This window comes from Haliotis cracherodii, unplaced genomic scaffold (genome assembly GCF_022045235.1).
Source record: "Haliotis cracherodii isolate W230 unplaced genomic scaffold, xgHalCrac1.p SCAF_18, whole genome shotgun sequence".
Lineage (NCBI taxonomy): Eukaryota > Metazoa > Mollusca > Gastropoda > Lepetellida > Haliotidae > Haliotis > Haliotis cracherodii.
The window spans coordinates 22,956,006-22,976,880 of NW_027266273.1; positions in this window are offsets into that span (position 1 = coordinate 22,956,006).

Genomic DNA, 20,875 nt, shown 5'->3' on the forward strand with positions numbered 1-20,875 from the left:
TGCAGCGGTGTAATGTTACCACAGACTACACTGCTGACATCACATGGGTCAGTGAGCAACTAAACAACAACGTGTATTAAGACTCCTTCTAAACATTAATAGACCTAGACGTTAAATGATACATATAACGGTAAGTTGGTTTTAGAGTGGTAAGATTTCATCTAAACGTGCAACCCTGACACGCGTGTTGAGATACAAGTATTTCCGTACCTTTAGATCCTTTATTGGCTGCTTATTGTGGAACTGAGCAGTAATCAGTCTGCCGAGTCCGATCAAGATTCTATCCAGGTGACAAGCATCCAATACTGATGTTTTATGTTGCATAAGAGTTATCTTCCTTCCCTTAAGGTTAAAATGTTACTTCAGAGTTGTCTACCTCACTTAATGTTGTTTTCAGCCGGGGCATTTTAAATATCAGCCCAGCCCAAAGTCAAAATGTGTGTGTGTGTGTGTGTGTGTGTGTGTGTGTGTGTGTGTGTGTGTGTGTGTGTGTGTGTGTGTGTGTGTGTGTGTGTGTGTGTGTGTGTGTGTGTGTGACATTACACTCTTTTCCGTATGAATCATTGTCATTTTATTGTTGTGAGTTTTAATGCGAGACACAGAAATGAACTATTTATCTCTCTCTGTATTGATTAGATAGAAACTTTAGTATTTAATAATCAGAGACTAACGTCTGGAAAACAAGTATCAGTATCAGCTCGAGGGGAGACGGGATTTGTCCACGGTGACCTGTCATGATCACACGTAACACCCTGGTGCTGAATCTTCACGCTGGGCCTCTACAGCGTTATCTACGCCATATTTGACGCAGGGGAGGAGAGTCGGTGAAAAGGCCCGATGGTAAATCAAAGGTGTACAGGCGACGTAACGACCGCTACATCCTGCCTGCTGTGATCAGCAGTCTGATCATGTTTGTGGTGGGAGTGGTGGTGGACAGGGCATCCAGCATAATTTGTCGTACAGGGCTGATGTTGCCCTGTTGCGGCTCGGTACAGGGAGTACATTCTGCTTGTGTTCGTGAACCGGCGTAGGGGACTGTTCCAACTACAAGTAGTAACCTACAAAGGTTAAGGTGTTCGCCGGGTTCGATTCCCCACTTGGGTACATTGTGGCATGCCAATTTCTGGTGTCCCCCGTCTTCATTCTCTCCAACTACATAACGTCAGGCCCCGATATTACCCGCGTGAGCCAGGATTTTCGCAACAAGAATGGTGGTCGAATACTGCCATCTTCCCCGTGTCTAGCCGAGACATCCATCACCTGAGACTCCCAATGTCCCCAGCTGTGGCAGCTTTGAAACTTTGATTATCATTGAATTCAATCAGTTTTGCTATTTTAATCGACTGGCTACATCTGCTAAGTTGAAATTTCCAGGGCTGATATTCAAATATCGCTAAAGATATCAGCAACGATCAGTAAAAATTATATTGGTCTTTCAAATTTGACACCATCTAGCGTCGTGCGCGACTCGTCTGTTTCATGATATCCCATAATGCTGACATTGCATCACGTGATCTTGCGGAATCACATCCGGTTGCCGGCACATACCCCGGATGTAACTTAATGGCGTGTTTATCGTAGGCAAACTTACTTAAAGTACATTTCTCTGCCTGTTTGTGCAGGCAGTCTAATTACTGCCATGTAGGATAGGTTTGAAATCTCAACCTGCTGCCGGAGGGCGACGTTAGTTGACAGCGTGATGAGACGGTGTGCTCCAGCTGCCCTGAGCCCCAAGCTGAACAACTCCTCGCACAGGTGCCCCGACGCCAGGAATGGTCCTGGGGATGTGTGACATAGATGTAACCAGGTTCAAGACAATTCGCATTTGACAGGATTTTCACACATCCTTTTAAATAAAGTGGTTGGAAACTCCCTTCAACTGGAAGGTACTCATTCCTGCCGGAGGTTCATGCTCCAACATGGCGTCACTATAGCAACCAGACAGTTTCATGTAGAATGTACATTTATTATATACTTCAGTGTAATAGACTGAGTTTTCTGAAGTTGAGAAAAGTGATATTTTCATTGCAGTGAACATAACACTTGATATTTCACTGCAGTGAACATAACACCTGATATTTCACTGCAGTGAACATAACACGTTGACGGAACTATGTTGGCCTACACGAGACAGCTCGTACACAAACTGTTGATTTACGTCAGTTAACGTTGACAAGTCATATAATGACAGATGGTCATTTATGTAGTTAATACCGATTCTTACCGTGTTATTTTGTTGAAAATGATTTGTATTAAACTGTGAATTTCTCTTATGATGTGTCAGTCGATACTTTACGTTTCGCAAAGCGCCATTTTGTTACTTGAATTGCGTGTATTCTTTCGCATCGAACAACCGTCTCATTGATTTGAAATTTATTTTTTGATGAAGTTGATTTTGTATATAATCATATCCAAATGTATACTAAAGAATTTTAGTGACATCAAATATTTGTGGTTACTTTTGTTTATATTTTTTAAGATTTAGCAAAGACGGAACTACATTTTTAGTCGTACTTACAGGGGGTGGAAAACCGTCCATGTGTGTTATGTAGGGAGAATTTACGCTTGAAGGTTTTACATTTGCAATTGTAATGAAATAATTTAATCTTCCTGCAGACAACTACACCAAAAGTATATAATAAATAGGATATTTCATGTGTCGAGTGAAATATCATGTTTCTCTCATCTCGTGACGGGGGGAAACATGATATTTCACTCGACACATGAAATATCCTCTATGTTCTCGACCACGTCAGGAATTGGTTTGAACCTGTTTGTCGTACGAGGAGTCATAATGTATGGATGGTCAGGCTCCCGGTTGCGTGGTTGTTGATGATAATATCAATCACTTGTTAGTCTGGTCTCGTTTATTTACAACTCGCCGTCATATTGGACTTTTGCTGAGTGCGGCGTTTAAAAGTAAACTAACAAAAATATCGCGGACACGTCATTGACGGACATTGCATGTTGAGATTAGCCTGGTTACAGCGGCTGCTCCCCGACCTCACGGGGGGTGGCGACAGAGGAGTAACTCCCACGTGGTAGGAATAAATTATTCATGCTCGATTAGACTCTTTGATTTTGTCACCTTGCCAATCAAGCCACAATTTACTATAATTATTTCCACTGTGTGTAAAGGCTGCATCTTGTTGATTGACCTGCTTCGGAGAAGTGAGGTCACGCAGGGTTTGGCGTTCGCTCAGCTTCCCAACATGAATCCAGATTGTGTTATATTATCCCTGGTTCGTCAACCACCAAATTGAAAAAGCATTGAGTTGTATTGTATTCCTCCCCAGCGCCCTCTCTCTCACACACCCTCACACGCGCCCCCACACACATATACTCTCAAACATCCACCCACACACCCACCCTCGCTCTGAATAGTCTCACGCTCTTACCCCTACTTTCCCTTCATGTATCTCGCTTGTTTTGTCTCTTTGTTTTCGTGTCTGTAGTTTACGAAGGAAGCACAACTGATCAGTTTCCCACAGCCGCAGTTTCTTGTTAATAGTTGCGTGTATTATCCGCAGGTCATGAGTTCGAAGATTAGATAATGATGATACGTCCTCTGTCAGCACCAAATGTGCCCACGTGGGTTCCTGATGCACGTCGACCCCGCCTCGTGTCCCCACCGACCTGCCCTCAAATAATTGGATATGACGACCGCGCTGAGCCCAACTCTCTCATTACTTAATGTAAATGGGGAAGTGTGCGTTAGATTGTGATGTGCTGTGTATTGATTAATGTAATGCTGGATCCTTAAATTAGTACGGTGAAAACAACCTGTCCTTTCCCTCTTTTACCTCACTTCTCACTTCTCTCGGTCTCTGAATGCCGTGGTCATAGTATCAAACGAGTCTCTCTTTATATACCGGATATTCTGTGTAGTCAGTTCAATGAACTACAAATTGTCTGTGCGTTTCTGTTTTTGAAGAGAGTATATATATCTCTTTCTCCCCCCCCCTCTCTCTCTCTCTCTCTTTCTCTCTCTCTCAATATATCTAAATGTAAATGTATACAGCCTTTTCCATGTCCGCGATTAAACAAAACTTGAAATAATGCGAGGGTCTTAAAACCGTACCATTACACTCTGGAATTATTTTATCAACCAAATAAATTTAGGAACTGAAGATGACAACACGAAAAACGGCAGGAAATTTGAAGAAGAGCTGTTGAAAAATCTAGCCTCTATTAATTGCAAACTGTCACAGATGGATACCCTTATGGATACGTTGAACACATCCCCGAGAGAGGTTGCTCGCACTAGAAGAGAGGGTTTACCATTACATGGTGCAAGACCGGAATACCAGACAGACTCAGCGGCAGGATTCATTGAAGGAAACAGGTGAAAACCTACAGAAAAGGGTGAGTGACATTGTCTCGGCTTTTGAAGCCATTCTTCAAGCAAACCTTATTGAAGATTCAGCAAAATTAAGAACAGAAAGAAAGACGTCTGAGATAAAAGTATCCATGAATAAAGTATGGAATTCCACTCTAACGAAACGGAAACAAGCATACTGGGGTTATGTAAACAATTCCAATCAAGCAGACACGTATCTTAAATGGCTCATAGTGGCAAAAACGGATTATCATAAATGTGGCCCGACACACAGCGTGTCCTTATAGAAAAACGCGGTATGGACTTCATGAAAACTGAAATTGAACTTTTACTACTGCGTGCGGAGTCCAATTAACTGACATTCAAAGAAAAGGATGCATAAATCATTGAAGAACTTGTGAAAACAACACAGGGAAGAGTTCTTGAATTGTTAAAGAAAGTTGGTTGGTTGGTTGGTTGGTTTGTTGTTTAACGCCGCACTCAGCAATATACCAGCTATATGAGGGCGGTCTGTAAATAATCGAGTCTGGACCAGACAATCCAGTGATTAATATCATGAGCATCGATCCACGCAATTGGGATCGATGACATGCATCAACCAAGTCAGCGAGCCTGACCACCCGATCCCATTAGTCGCCTTTTACGACAAGCATAGTCACCTTTTACGGCAAGTATGGCCGGGGTTGCTGAAGGCCTATTCTACCACGGAATCTTCACGGGTCTGTTGAAGAAAGAATGGGACAGAGTCTGTCAGATTGAAGAAGAAATCTCCAAGAAGCGACCAGATAAAAACAAAATGGCATACAAACTATGCCTTGAAAGTCAACTTAAAAGAAAAACATACCTACATTAAAAATCTAAGAACTGAGCGGAAATCCTATGCTGATGTGGCCAATATAAAACCATCTCATTTACATTCTGTAAAAATAACTCGAAGATGTCCTCGAACACAGAACTGTACATTCAGAGGAAGCAAAACTATACGAGTACGAAGATCCTCCCGAACAATCAACATCACTCAAGGCAGATCTTCAAACCAAGGGCGACAGCAAGGCCAAGGTCGCCAAAGAAGTCCAAACTACAATCGTCGGGGCGAAGGACATGCCCGTGATAACAGGCGAAGACATTTCCAAACTTAGGGACGTGGTCGAGATCGAGATATCAACCCTTTAATAAAAAAACTATAGTTCTTCTTTAGTGACAGCGAGGTTCCCCCAGGGAGGGGAAACTCAACAACAGAACCGAAAGTCATCATCTTATCGTGTGTAGATCTGACAGAGGAGGACATTTCTGTATTACCCAAAGGTATAAAGTTCACCCCTACTCCAATGGAACAGGATTTACATGAACTAGAAACAGATATGTCTGATTTTTGTAAGACATTGATATTACTAAATCATTTTGATATTGATGCCAATAACGAAGAAACTTCACCCCAAAACCTGGTAATAACAAAGTGTTAGACAAAGTTATTAACCGCCTCAAAGATTCACCCTTTACCGTAAACCCTCAAAGAGATAAATCAAACAGTACCCAAAAAATATGAGTGGTTCTAAACAGATTATCAAACAACGATTCAATTGTTATTAAAGAAGCTGATAAGGGAAGCGCTATAATGATTATGGATAGTAATTATTACCAAGAACTCTCATAAGATAATTTAAAAGATGAATCTTGTTTCAGAAAGCTTTCAGACATTTCGGAGAAATCTGTATTACTTAATCTTAAAAGATTAGTATATTCACATTTTCAATACATGACTACAAACGAACAGGATTATTTATTGTTTGAATGGAACGAAAGTCATTTTTAAGGCCTCCCTAAAGTTCATAAGAGCGCACAGATCCAAAACAAAATGTCGAACATTGAATTCTACTTATGTCAAATACACCGTAAATGATTTAAGCTAACGGCCAATAATTGTGGGACCCAAATGTACCACACACAGAATCAGTGACCTTATGGATAGGGTGCTAAAACCAATAACTGAACATGTCAAGAGCTACATAAAGATACCACTGATTTTCTGAAACAACTTCCCGCCTCAGTCGAAAATGGTACAACGTAAGTTTTGATGTAGCTAGTTTATATTCAAACATTCCCCATGATCTTCGCATAGAATCTATTGAATACTGGATAAATAAACACCGTTCGGAAGTCCGAGAAGACATTACCTCGGAATTCATTATCGATAGAATTAAGTTTATTTTAAACTTTAATCCTTTTAATTTTGATGGTTCTCATTACAAATAAGTTAAAGGCACAGCAATGGGGACAAAAATGGCCCCTACTTATGCAAATCTTGTACGTGGTATTTGTAAGTGTACACAAAAATTGAAGAAAAATTCGGCATTCAATTTGGACAGGGATTAAAGATAAATGGAAAAGGATTTTAGAGGATTGTTTTGTTCTGTGGAATCGGAATGAAGACGATCTACCGTGTTTGATAGATATTTTACAGACACCCCTTCCTAGTTTAACCTTTACTTTAGAGATGAGCGATAACAACCTTTCGTTTCTAGATGTAACGGTTACAATTTCAAAAAATAACATTGAAACAGATGTATATTACAAACCAACAGATTCCAAACAATACCTCAATTAGTATTCCTGCTATCCCCGTCATACTAAAAACAGTGTAGGTAGAATCTGCGCGATAGTATCTAATTCAGATCGTGCACAATACGGACTCTATGAACTGAGGGGGTCACTATTATAAAGAAACTACCCTAGACAGTTGGTATCTGCAATACAGAAGGCTAAATCACAAAACCGTTGTGATCTTTTCGAACCTAAAGATGAACCTAACCAGAGTGTTCTCCCTTTTGTTACAAATTTAATCCCCCAAACCCGGAAAAGTTTGAAAATATTCGGGGGACACTGTATTCTTTAAATAAGTGTAAAGAACTAAAACAAAAATGTCACTACATAAACCTATTAAAAGTAAAAGACAGAGCCAAAATATGAAACAGATTCTTAGTAGGGCTTCTTTCTCAAAAGAAATACAAGAATGTAAAACAGTACAAACGTGTATCAGACCTAATTGTGGTACTTGCCCTCATATTTTACAATTTTGTTCTTTTACATTCAAAAACTTTCCATGTCCTCGAAAATATGAATTGTGCCTCGAAAAACTTGATTTACGTCACACAATGTGCTGGATGAAAAGCCGAATACATTGGACAGACAGGGGACACCCTAAGAGCGAGAGTTAGAGTCCACCGTCAAGGGACCCCTCTTGCCGGTGTATGCCACTCAGTCAACACCTTTATCAATGAATACAACACCAAATTTTGTGAAATTTTCCTTTTACAAATGTGAAAATGAAAAAAAAGCAATCTTTTGATCAAGAACCTACATTATTTCAAAAATAGCAATATTTCATTCATAAATACACGCCTTAAATGTAAAGGCGTAAGTTATTCGTCCATTGTCACCTTAGTATTGTGACGTCTTAGTTCTTCTAAATGTTATGACGTCATGTAACTATATGTTGCAACTTTATGTCCGTTATTCATTTATGGCCTGATGAGACTCGTACGTGGTACGAGTTGAAAGCGCTAGCCAATAAAGACTGTGTTCAATCTTACTCCACTTATTTAATTATTACTATATTGTGACTGAGAGTTGAAACTATACTGTGCTATTTGTTCCATTGTTTACGGGAATGATGTTAAAACTACCCACCTTGAACAGAAGGCGCTTAGTCTTGAGAAACTTAAACTGAGACAAAAGTCTGATGAAAACAATATAGACACGTCTAAATGTAAAGGCGTAAGTTATTTGTCCATTGTCACCTTAGTATTGTGACGTCTTAGTTCTTCTAATTGTTATGACGTCATGTAACTATATGTTGCAACTTTATGTCCGTTTAGAAGGAGCTTAGTCTTGAGAAACTTAAACTGAGACAAAAGTCTGAAGAAAACAATATAGACACGTCTAAATGTAAAGGCGTTAGAACTTTACTGTGCTTTATCATATAATGTCATTCTTCAATTCTGTGCTCGAAATCCTTATCCATCTCTCACAAACATTACCTTACATTGCAAATTTACTAGGAATGTGCGCATTAATATATAGTACGTCAGAGGGTACGTGATGTCAGTCGGACAGTGACAGTAGCCGATATAGTTCCAACAGAAAAACGTTTCTTATACAGTGGGGTAACTACATGTATGCAAAACCACAATTGCCTACCAAACTTGTTTTTACTTGCCTTTCGCGGCAATCCATCGATCTGTCCGACAGAGTAACTGCCTTTTATCAAAGGGAAGCAACTCTAACCCTAGTCTATGAAACGCCACGGCCACAGTCAGACGTTGTTGACAGTCGGTCTGTCCTGTCATTACGTTAAGAAGTGCAGTCAGATGTACACAAAGCGACGAAACGAAACAAGGTAACAATTCGAACATATTTCGGCCAAAGCAAACTGTTTTTATTTGTGGCAAAGGTTCCAAGTCGCAGAGGTCTACAAGCACAGATATGGAAAGTGATCCCGCTTGTACCCTCGCAATATTGTTTCGTAATTTATATCTCACAAGTTGCGAAAACTTGTAAAATGACTTAGCTACGTCACAGTTAGACACTGATTTTCAGTATATTAGTCTATTCTTTTGATATATGATAGCAATTACCCCAGTTGTTTCTCTTGATCCCCGATGGTTAATTGTAACTCGATCGCCGAATAACAACTTGACCAGCGATATTTGCATCTCTATCCACATATGACTCCAACGGATATCGTGTTTATCCGTTGGCTTTATCCTGCCAAGAAACCCACCCATTATTGCCATGTCACATAAGGCCACAAAGTTGCGCTGAACTCAGCATCTCGTGTGACTCAGCAATCTCGGCTTTGCATCTCCTCGGCACTGAATTTATAAGTGTACGATTTCTGTCCTGCGGATTTCTGCGCCATTCTGGAGTGTCTGCTGCGTGCTCTGACGTTGACGTAGACATCAATCGAGTTCATCCCAAAGGTGTTCGACCTGGAGATCTCGACGGCCAGGGCAAGACATTGATGTTGGCATTATGGACCTCAACAAAGACAGATCTCATGGTGCATGATATGGCCCCCACACCATGACACTTCTGCCACCGAACTTGTCGCATTCACGTACACAATGTGGGGCAAAACGCTCATTTCGACGACGATAAACACGTTGTGTTCCATCTCACCGGTGAAGAAGAAATCGTGATTCATCGCTAAACCATACTCGTCTCCAGCTTCTCAAATTCCCAGGCTGTAAGGTATGGCACCAACGCAAGCGTCGTCATCCATGGATCTTTTGCCAAACAGGGACGACAACTGCTCTTCTGGGTCGGATTCCAGCCTCGCAAAGATGGTTCCTGACAGTCTGGTCCGATATCCTCCTCAAACCAGGGATGCGTCCTGCAGTCTCCGTAGCTGTGGCATTGCGATGACGTAGCCGGAACAGACGAATGTAGCGATCGTGTGCAGGGGTGGTAACTCTTGGTCTGCCGGTTGTCGGACGGTCTGCAGTGGAATTGAACTGTGTGTATTGGTCACAAAGGCGGCAAATGGTGCTGTTGTGGACGTTGACAACAGAACCCTGCGAATCCCCTCTTTGAATACGTCCTGTGGCGATGTTTCGATCGGCAGCTGAATGCAAGGTGCGCTTAAATGGGATATATGTTGCCGGGTAGCGTAACGTTAATGAGTGCTCCACGTTGAACACTATTTCTGTTTGTGTCAGATAAATGTAGGAGGACCGCCTGGCGAGATGCAGGTCTCAGACATTTGCCAATATGGTGAAACGCACGTGGACGGATATGGTGATGAATGAGTGAGTGAGTTGGTGAGCCACCAACATTTTCCCATAACATATATCCAAGTTATATACCGGATTTTTTATGTAGTCAGTTCAATGAACTACATACTACCTGGGCGTTTCTGTTTTTGAAGAGTGTAACAGCTGTTTTGTTTACATATATGATTTAACTGTTTGTTCAACAGGTATCACTTAATTAAAGTTCAACGGAAATGTTTTATTGCATATTCAAGTGCAGATTGAGAGACGTGTTATATGATAAACATCAACCCACATTTCTTATTTAAGAATATCTTCAACTACTGGGGTGGTGGGGTGGCCTTGTGTTACGGCGCTTGCTCGTCACGCCGAAAATTGCGTTCGATTCCCCAAATGGGTACAATGTGTGAAGCCCATTTCTTAAATATTGTTAAAAGCGGAATAAAACCATAGTCACTCACTCACTCACTGCACTACTCTTGCTGCTACTACCACAACTGCTACTGCTCGGATGGAGTGCTAGTATCGTCCCATAGTATTATAGTATTCCTGACCTGGGTGATTACTAGCGTCCTATATTATTACAGTTTTCCTGACCTGGGTGATTACTAGCGTCCTATATTATTACAGTATTCATGTATTGGGTGATTACTAGCATCCTATATTATTACATTATTTCTGACTTTGGTGATTGCTAGCGTCCTATATTATTACAGTATTCCTGACCTGGGTGATTACTAGCGTCCTATATTATTACAGTATTCGTGTATTGGGTAATTACAAGCGTCCTATATCATTACAGTATTCCTGTATTGGGTGATAACTAGCGTCCTATATTATTACAGTATTCCTGACCTGGGTGATTACTAGCGTCCTATATTATTACAGTATTCGTGTATTGGGTAATTACAAGCGTCCTATATCATTACAGTATTACTGTATTGGGTGATTACTAGCGTCCTATATTATTACAGTATTCCTGACTTGGGTGATTACTAGCGTCCTATATAATTACAGTATTCCTGTATTGGTTGAGTACTAGCGTCCTATAATAATTACTGTATTTCAGTAACGGGTTAAGGAAGTACTTTGGTACTGTGTGCAAACCTGGACTGACCAGCAGATGTCTCGTGTAGATTATGTCAGTCGTATTTTGCAAAAAAAACGTCACATTTTGTCAGGTCCACAGCTTCTTCTCGTACCAACAGTGAAATATTACTTTATTGTCTGTTTACTGATATAACAGTTCACGTTTGATGTGTCTAGTTTACTGTTTACCCACACTTGTAACAGTCAGTTGAAAGCAAGGCGCACTTAAATTGGATATATGTTGCTGGGTAGCGTAACGTTAATGAGTGCTCCACGTTGAACACTATTTCAGTTTGTGTCAGATATATGTCAGATATTGTTATGAGTGAGTGAGTGAGTTGGTGAGCCACCAACATTTTCCAATACAATGTGTGAAGCCCTATCTGGTGTATTTCTTGAATATTATTAAAAGCGGAATAAAACCATAGTCACTCACTCACTCACTCCACTACTCTTGCTGCTACTACCATAACTGCTGCTGCTCGGATGGAGTGCTGGGTACAGAATTCATCATCAGATTTAGCAGAAGGAGAAGCATGTAAATTACAGTTGTGTACAAGGTGAAAGGAAAAATATCGTCCCATAGTATTATAGTATTCCTGACTTGGGTGATTACTAGCGTCCTATATTATTACAATATTCCTGACCTGGGTGATTACTAGCGTCCTATATTATTACAGGATTCGCGACTTGGGTGATTACTAGCGTCCTATATTATTACAGTATTTCTGACTTTGGTGATTACTAGCGTCCTATATTATTACAGTATTCCTGACTTGGGTGATTATTAGCATCCTATATTATAAAAGTATTCCTGACCTGGGTGATTACTAGCGTCCTATATTATTACAGTATTCATGTATTGGGTAACTACAAGCGTCCTATATTATTACAGTATTACTGTATTGGGTGATTACTAGCGTCCTATATTATTACAGAATTCATGACCTGGGTTAGTACTAGCGTCCTATATTATTACAGTATTCCTGTATTGGGTGATTACTAGCGTCCTATATAATTACAGTATTCCTGACTTGGGTGAGTACTAGCGTCCTATATTATTACAGTATTTCTGACTTTGGTGATTGCTAGCGTCCGATATTATAACAGTATTCCTGTATTGGGTGATTAGTAGAGTCCTATATTATTACAGTATTCCTGACTTCGTTGACTACTAGCGTCATATATTATTACAATATTCCTGACTTCGGTGACTACTAGCGTCCTATATTAATTACCGTATTCCAGTAACGGGTAAAGGAAGCCTCCTCGACTGAACCCCCTGTCCACGACTGGGACCTTCCACCCCCAGCCGTCCAAGCTGCTGACACTAGGTGGGAGACTGGGTCGATTCTGGCAGAATTGGGAGACCCTGGGGGGACCCATACGTCACCAACTAGACGGACACGGGTACAAGCTGACGCTTATAGACGACCTGCCACTCACATCGTCCCCAATAGTTGCGCACCTGACTCCAACTCTCCACCTACCACTCCTGGGCGCAGGACTTGACATACATAGGAAGGCTCCAACTGCGTCCATACGCTAAAGTGTAATTTAATACACGCGGAAAGCGCACGTAAAATCTCCAAATGAACGAAAGCGTTCATTTCAGATGTTCCTGGCTCCCTACTTCAGGCGCCAGAACCCACAGTATCCATCGTCCTCCCGGATCATCCCAAATTAGCATCTCTGGTGGTGGACGGTGGAATCGTATGTCTTAGGCAGCGCATCCTTGACAGGGCTTACGACCTCTCTGCGCCTATACGTAGACGCGTCCTTGCAGGGATGGGGCGCACACCTCGGGGTTGTGGTCCGCCGATCAACCTCGAACTGGAGGCGCTTAACTTGGCCATCGTCCACTGGAAGCAGGCCCTCAGACACGCCCGGCTCTCCATCTCGACGGACAACATAACCGTCGTATGGTACCTACGAAACCAAGGAACGACTCATTCGACCTCGCTCCTTCATCAGACGTTCCGATTGTTTCACCTGGTGGATCACATGGGGATTCGGTTCCAGGTTCAACACATTCCGGGCTGCCGAAACATCCTAGCGGATGCTTTATCTCGGCCAGGCAAAGTCGCTCCCACAGGGCGGACGTTTCTACCAGACGCCGTCGTTCTTGTTTGACGAGGTCACGGTCTCCCCAACATAGACCCTTTCGGAACCAGCCAGAACTACCAGATCCCGACCTACATATCTCCGGTCCCGGATCCACTGGCTTGGGCAGTCGACGCTTTCAGCGTCCCCGGGGAAGGACTAAAAGCATACGCTTTTCCACCACCTGTACTCCTTCCCAAAGTCGTCCAAAAGATCAGATCGACACAGAACCTCGATCTGACTTTGGTCACGCCCTGGTGGCCAGCGAGGGCTTGGTTCGTCGACCTCAGAGAGCTGTCCGACGCCAACCCACTGCCACTCGCTGAGAGACGCGCCCTCGAAGCGACGTCATTCTACAATCTGACGAAAAAATGGTCTTCCTACTGGCGCTCGCCACAGCCGCCCGTGTCAGGGAGCTATACCCTTACACGCCTCATCCCTCCCCTTCGATTGTGGGTGCGGAAGATGAACTAAAGCTCGGTCCGAATTCGGCTAGAGCGTTCCGTTGCTACATCAGACGATCCAAGGAACGCCGTAGACAATGGCGACGCCTCTTCACTCCGGTATAGAGTTGCGACCTCGCAAGCGGAAGGTAGACGCAACACAATCGCCCTCTTGCTACCAGCCTTCATTTTCCAGGCCTACGAGGCCGCGGGATTGGACCCCCAGGTTCCAACAACCCGCATGAGACCCGGGCGATCGCCTCCTCCATGGCGCTACACAGCAACTGAGTTCTACTTGCCATCATGGAGGGGGGTTCTGGCGATCAAACACGTTCGTCGCCAGTCACTACCTGCGAGACGTCGCATTGGAAGATGTGCTAGGCACGCACAACTTGGTCCATCGGTAGTGCCGAACAGGCCACCACTACTACACGTCACTGACCTCCCCTCCAAGCCCAGAGCCGGTCTTTCGACCTAGAAGGTTCATTCCCCACTTGCATACGGCTCGGTACCCCAGTCTAGACCTAACCGAGAGTTATTGTCAGGCTGCGCAGTACCAGGACACAACGCATACCTGACCCTTCCCTTTCATCAAGGCCGACCTTACAGCCGAAGACGATCTGAGGGAAACGGAGTTTTCCCATACATGGAGTGGTCACCTGACGTCGACCACACAGCCGAGGACGGGCCGATAAAGATGCATTAAGGAGTAAAAAATCTAGTAAAATCTTAGATATCTTTTTATATTTGTATACTAACCCTGCATTACTGCGTCTAAAGGGACCCACCCATCGCAGATCTACCTCCACACAATGCCTTCCGAAGTTTCGGACTCCAGAGTAATGTGAGGATCCGTGACATCACTTCCTTTGGTCACGTGGGAGCTGCGTGATAGGGTTGGCCTCTCAGCTGGTTGGAACAACTTCAAGCAAAAACCTAACACACAGCTCTTTCTCTGTCAAGAACAAGCAAATAATACGCATTAAGGAGTAATGCAGGATAAGTATACAAATATAAAAAATATATAGGATTTTACTAGTATTCAAACCGCGTTTAAAACTACAAGAACATAATACTGGTTAAAAAATGAACTGACTACTTTTCTCGAAATATGACAATATCAAGTATACGAAAATGTTTTATGAACTTGAATTTGTGTTACCAATAATTAAGGGGAACCAGAAAACAAAACCATCAGTATGTTATGGTAGGACATGACAAGAGACATGCTCACGTATATTGTTAGCGGGGATATGTAAATGGGCAAGTGATTATTCGGTGTTGTATTTCATGTTATTGTTTTCTTGTACTTTGCGCAGTTGGTCATTGCAGCAAATAATCTATCAGTGCAGAGGGGACATTACAGTGTGAGTGACTTGACTGCTTGTGGTGTATCAGATGTACCATAAAGCTGCCAGCAATATCACGGTATATGTAGCATGTTACAGGACTATCAACATTGTACGACAATGTTTGTGTGTGTAGGTTGGTCCGATTCAGTAGTTTATTTTGTGTATTTTTGTCTCTGCGTGTTGTGTATGGGTCTTTTTATATACCGTGGTGGATGCATCTCAAGATGTACATATTCTTTTCGGAATGTCAAAAGTAATAACCCTGAGTATTCAAGGCAAGTTCATCACAAGACTAAATCACTTGTCTAAATTGTTTTCTCTTTCTAGACAAACTGCAATGGTCGGGTGCAACGTCGCTGCTCTGCTGTTGATGGCGATGTGTGCCGTCACGGTACACGCCTTCTTCCTGGTCCCAGACGCCAGCCGATGGCAGCAGCCCAATAGGATGACCGACATTTACGAACAGTTAGAGAGGAAGCGAGAGAAGGCGCATAGCATTGCGGCGGCAGCAGCAGCAGCAACAGCAACAGCGGCGGCGGCAGAGGAGGCTGCAGCAGCAGAGGAACTTGCCAGAAAACAACAATCAGTCGGAGACAAATCTAGGGTGCTGGCATTCTACCCATGGAGGGGGAAGCGAGATGGCCACACATTAGGCTCTGTCTACGTGTCCTTAGGAAGGCAGCCTATTGGGATCTATTACCGTTCACTTACAGCCGTGTAACGTGCAGGTATTGACTCATGTGCAGTGAACCAACAACCGATTTCGCTCTGATAACCTTTCGTGTTTGTGTCAAACAGAAAATAAATGGGGCATCTGCTAAAATACCTGTACATGTGTTTGGTTTGGTTAGAAATGTTTTGCTTTATTGATGATGGACACTGACACCATCTGGTGGACAAAATGGGTACTTCCAAATTACCATGTGACTAAATAGACACAATTCATGGATAACAACTTCTTTAATACTGCAAAGGCGACGGGTCGGTTGTCAAGCAAGACTGAACGAGGAACATGGTACAGAATATATATAGTGGGTGGAGGATTCCATATGACTGTTTTAAAACCAGACTAACCTGAGGGGCCGGCTCATTGAACCTCGACATGGAATTTGACATTTTGACGGCCGCATCACCGCGGGAGCTAATATTAATAGAAAGATTCCTCTCAGCCATTGTCAGTAGACATTTTTTAATAGTTATGTGTACAAGTATAGGTTGCGGTACAATAACCACAGTGTGTGGGAACAAAATGGTACTCATCCTCTATTAGATGTAGATTACTCATTTTACATAATCTAATTTCCTTAGGGATTTTGCAATATCTTCCCGTTTCAATATCTAATTCATGTGATGAACATATGAATCTAGAAAATGCAATTCTATATTTGTACAAGAGTGGTTTCAAAAGATATTCTGCAGTTATTAAATGTGTTTTAAACAAACTAAAGTACTGACATTTTGACGATAAAGCTAACAAACAATACCACTTTTGTATGTACGTATTTATGAGTCTTTGTGTACACAATTTCACAAAATGTTCAGGACAATCTACATTTTGACTTTGCCAAGCATAACCAAAGCCTAAATCATTAATGAGCTTTTAGCTGAAGAAACCCAGTTTTGCTTTCCATTTTTGTCATACAATACCATCATTTCATAACACTTTCTTGGGTACCTACCATTTGGCATCCTTTATAGCCTCAACCAGTACTTTATGACTTTAATTTGTGCATTTATATATAATGGAAATCTACCACATTCACCATATACAACTACATTGAGGGTGTTTATCTTTACTCCTAAATATCTTTTGCATGCGTATACATGCACCCTTTCAATCAATTCGAGCTGATGTACTCCCCAAACCTCAGCTCCATATAGTAGAACTGGCTTTATTTTTGTGTCAAAAATTTAAAAATAGATTAAAATTTACACTCTCAATAGATCTGAGACTTTTAAGTATCCCATAGAGAATATTCTTTGCTTGTGTTGCAGCCTGTATTGAATGAAAATTCCAAGATAATTTGATAATAGAAAAATGTACTCCCAAATATTAAAAGCTTCTAACTACGTCCAGATAACTGTCTTTATATAATCATTTCTCCCTTTTTGATAACATACCGCCGTTTTTAGAAACAATAACTTTGGTATTTTTAGTGTTAACACTTAAACCAAATTGTTCACAAAATTGCTTTGAAGTCCGGGTACAGTATTCGAAATCATTACATCATCGGCAAACAGACGCAAACATATTTTAACAATATGTGGGTGTAGCTGTATACCACCTTTACAATTGTTTTGTATTTCTTCTGCCAGCAGAAAGGAAAGAGAAAAGGACTTCATATACATCCTTGTCGAACGCCTACATTGCATTCAAAATTTTCTGAGTACTTACCATTACTTCTTACACAAGCCTTTACTTGTTCATAGATACATGTACTTGATAATAGTTTCAACATCTTGCTGCTAACTCTTCGTAATTTAAGCAAGGACCAAAGTTTATCACGGGTGACTTGAGTCAAATGCTTTAAAAAATCTGCGAAAATCGCATAAAGTTCCCCCCTTTACTTGATAAATAACGTTGAATTATGGAAGGTAACACAAAAATGTTGTCTATAGTTGAGTACACCTCTCTAAAATCAGCCAGTGCCTCATCTATTTTCTTAAATGATTCAGACCAAAATACTAATCTTCTATTAATGATTTCTAAGAATATCTTACTCATAACGCTTAATAATGTGATGATTCTGTAGTTATTGGTATCATTTATATTACCTTGTTTGTTCAGAGGAGTGATAAAGCCCACTGACCAATCTTTGTGAAAATTTTAGTTTTCATAATTAGCATTAAACAAGACTTCTATATATGGGACAATTATATCTGATAAATTCTTAAAAAACTCGGGTATTACGTTGTCAATACCAGGATACTTTTCTTTTTTCAATCTTTGTATACTTGAAGTGATTTCTTCTCTTGAAATAGGAAAATCTAATATATCAGCTTCTAAACTATCCTCCTCACTGTCTTTTTATCTTCCTGCAAATCTTCACCCGATCTTATACCAGGTTTCTTTGTTTATGCCATTTTTATAAACCTGACTTTTACCATCCAAGTATTTGAGAGTAGACCAGAACTTTTTTGGATCGTTTGTGCTACTTTCTAGTTTTTCTCGCTGTCTCGCCTTGTATTCCTTTTTTTTACTTCTGCATGTACTATTATAGTTATTTCTATCCTGGTTGTAAATTGATAGGGATACTGCATCGTTTGTTTTCCTAATTATATAAATGTATTAAAGCACCTCCTTTCCTTTTTGAGGTATTCACACTCAATATCAAAAAATTTCTTATCTGTAATACTTCGACCAACTTTCCTTCTCATACACATGCCAGACTTACACAATGCTTCAACAAAACATTGCACACTTTCATCTTTATCAGTTAATGTCACTTCCCTTGATCTGTGAAGTACTTTTGTACAGTATAAGAGTAAAAAACATCTTGAAATTGCTCGTTCTCATCATAATCCCACACAAACTTGAAGCAATCACCTGTATTACTAGGTGTGTTACCTAAATGGCCAGGAAATGTGACATCTGCTGATTGTAGACTGACGGTGACAGGTAGATGTGAAGATTCAGCTCTTGATGTAATAGTAAAGTCAGTACAGCAATGAAAAGGTTGTGGTGAACATTTAACATAATCAATGAGACTAGTCCCATTATGGCCTACGTACATAAAATCACCAACATCCAAGCCAGAGCCACATCTCCCATTGATTATGTGAATGTTAAGTTCTGAGCACAAATACAGCAAACATTTGCCCAGCTTATTAACAGTAGTGTCACATGAATATCGCCTGATACGAAAATGATCAAGCAAATAGTCCATAAGGTTGTGTTCATAGCCATGAATGTGTTCAATAATGTCTTCAACATTGTCCGGGTAATTGCCTGTGAGGGCATTACAATCTCCATCGTAAAAGGGTATGACGCCCCCTTCTATATCCATAAGTATATCAAGAATATCTTCTTGAAAAGGGGGAATACCATTTCTACTTTCTAATCCAGTTTAGTCAGGGTGAATATACACTGTGGAATATAACACATCTAATGCAAGACCAAATAGTGTCCTGTTAAATAAAATAAATATGTATTTAACAAAATCCTTTCTTAACAAAACAGTTATTCCACCTGATAATCTCCAGTTTGGGCTATCTTGTCTGCCTCCTTATTTATCATGGAGAAATTATGTAACATAGATTCAAGTTTGTTTTTTGTTTTTTGTGGTATGTCTTTAATCCATGTTTCAGTAAGGCCTACCACATCAAACGTGTTCAAGTAGTTTATTGTATCTGTATCCTCAATCTTTGAAGTTAATCCTGAGAAATAAAAAAACTAATGTTATTTCCTATCTCATTAACATATGTTGTTTGGGACAATTGATGTTGATGCGTCGTAAAATTGTCCAAAGCCCTGGACAGCACCCCTATCTAGAGGAGGTGTAAACGCTCTAGCGTCTCTCCGACAATAAAAAATAGATTAAAATTTACACTCTCAATAGATCTGAGACTTTTAAGTATCCCATAGAGAATTTTCTTTGCTTGTGTTGCAGCCTGTATTGAATGAAAATTCCAAAATAATTTGATAAGAGAAAAATGTACTCCCAAATATCAAAAGCTTGTAACTACGTCCAGATAACTGTCTATATACAATCATTTCTCCCTTTTTGATAACATACCGCCGTTTTTAGAAACAATAACTTTGGTATTTTTTGTGTTAACACTTAAACCAAATTGTTCACAAAATTGCTTTGAAGTCCGGGTACAGTACTCGAAATCATTACATCATCGGCAAACAGACGCAAACATATTCTAACAATATCTAGGTGTAGCTGTATACCACCTTTACAATTGTTTTGTATTTCTTCTACCAGCAGAAAGGAAAGAGAAAAGGACTTCATATACATCCTTGTCGAACGCCTACATTGCATTCAAAATTTTCTGAGTACTTACCATTACTTCTTACACAAGCCTTTACTTGTTCATAGATACATGTACTTGATAATAGTTTCAACATTTTTACACCGTTTTTAGCAATATCACAGCGGGGGACACCAGTAATGGGCTTCACTCGTTGTACCCATGTCGGGAATCGAACCTGGGTCTTCGCCGTGACGAGCAAACGCTTTAACCATGAGGCTACCCGACCGCCCCTAAGTGCTACGGCTATGGTTATAATTATTCTAGATATATATATATAGTAAACAGTGCCACTAGAATAACACATTTGAATGTATAACTCCTGATACAGCAATGATTTCCGATACAATTTATTTCATTGCACCAAAATAACTTGAACTTGTATTCTTGGGAATTGTTTTTAATCGAATCACCGGTAGATTGGGAGAAAACTTGTGCACAGGTGATTGCTATTTCCGGCGTGGGTTTACGAGAATATCCACAAGGTTATCTCTGCATATAAATCATTGTCTAACAGAACAGGAAGTACAATTTATATGGTCAATCAGTATGTCTGGTGATATTTTATCGCAAATTTCGCAAATATTTTTTACCATGTTTGTTATCGCCTGTTCGTTCACCTGACTTCGCTGACGGGATACGATGCAATTTTTTCTCTGCATAACATTCGAATGGTCTTTCCCATTATATAAAAAAAACGCTTCTGTAGCCTCCGTAGAATATAAGAAGGTGCGGTAATTGATAAGGGCTTCAGTTATCTGAAAAATGACATATATTGCATAATTGTATATAGTGATATAT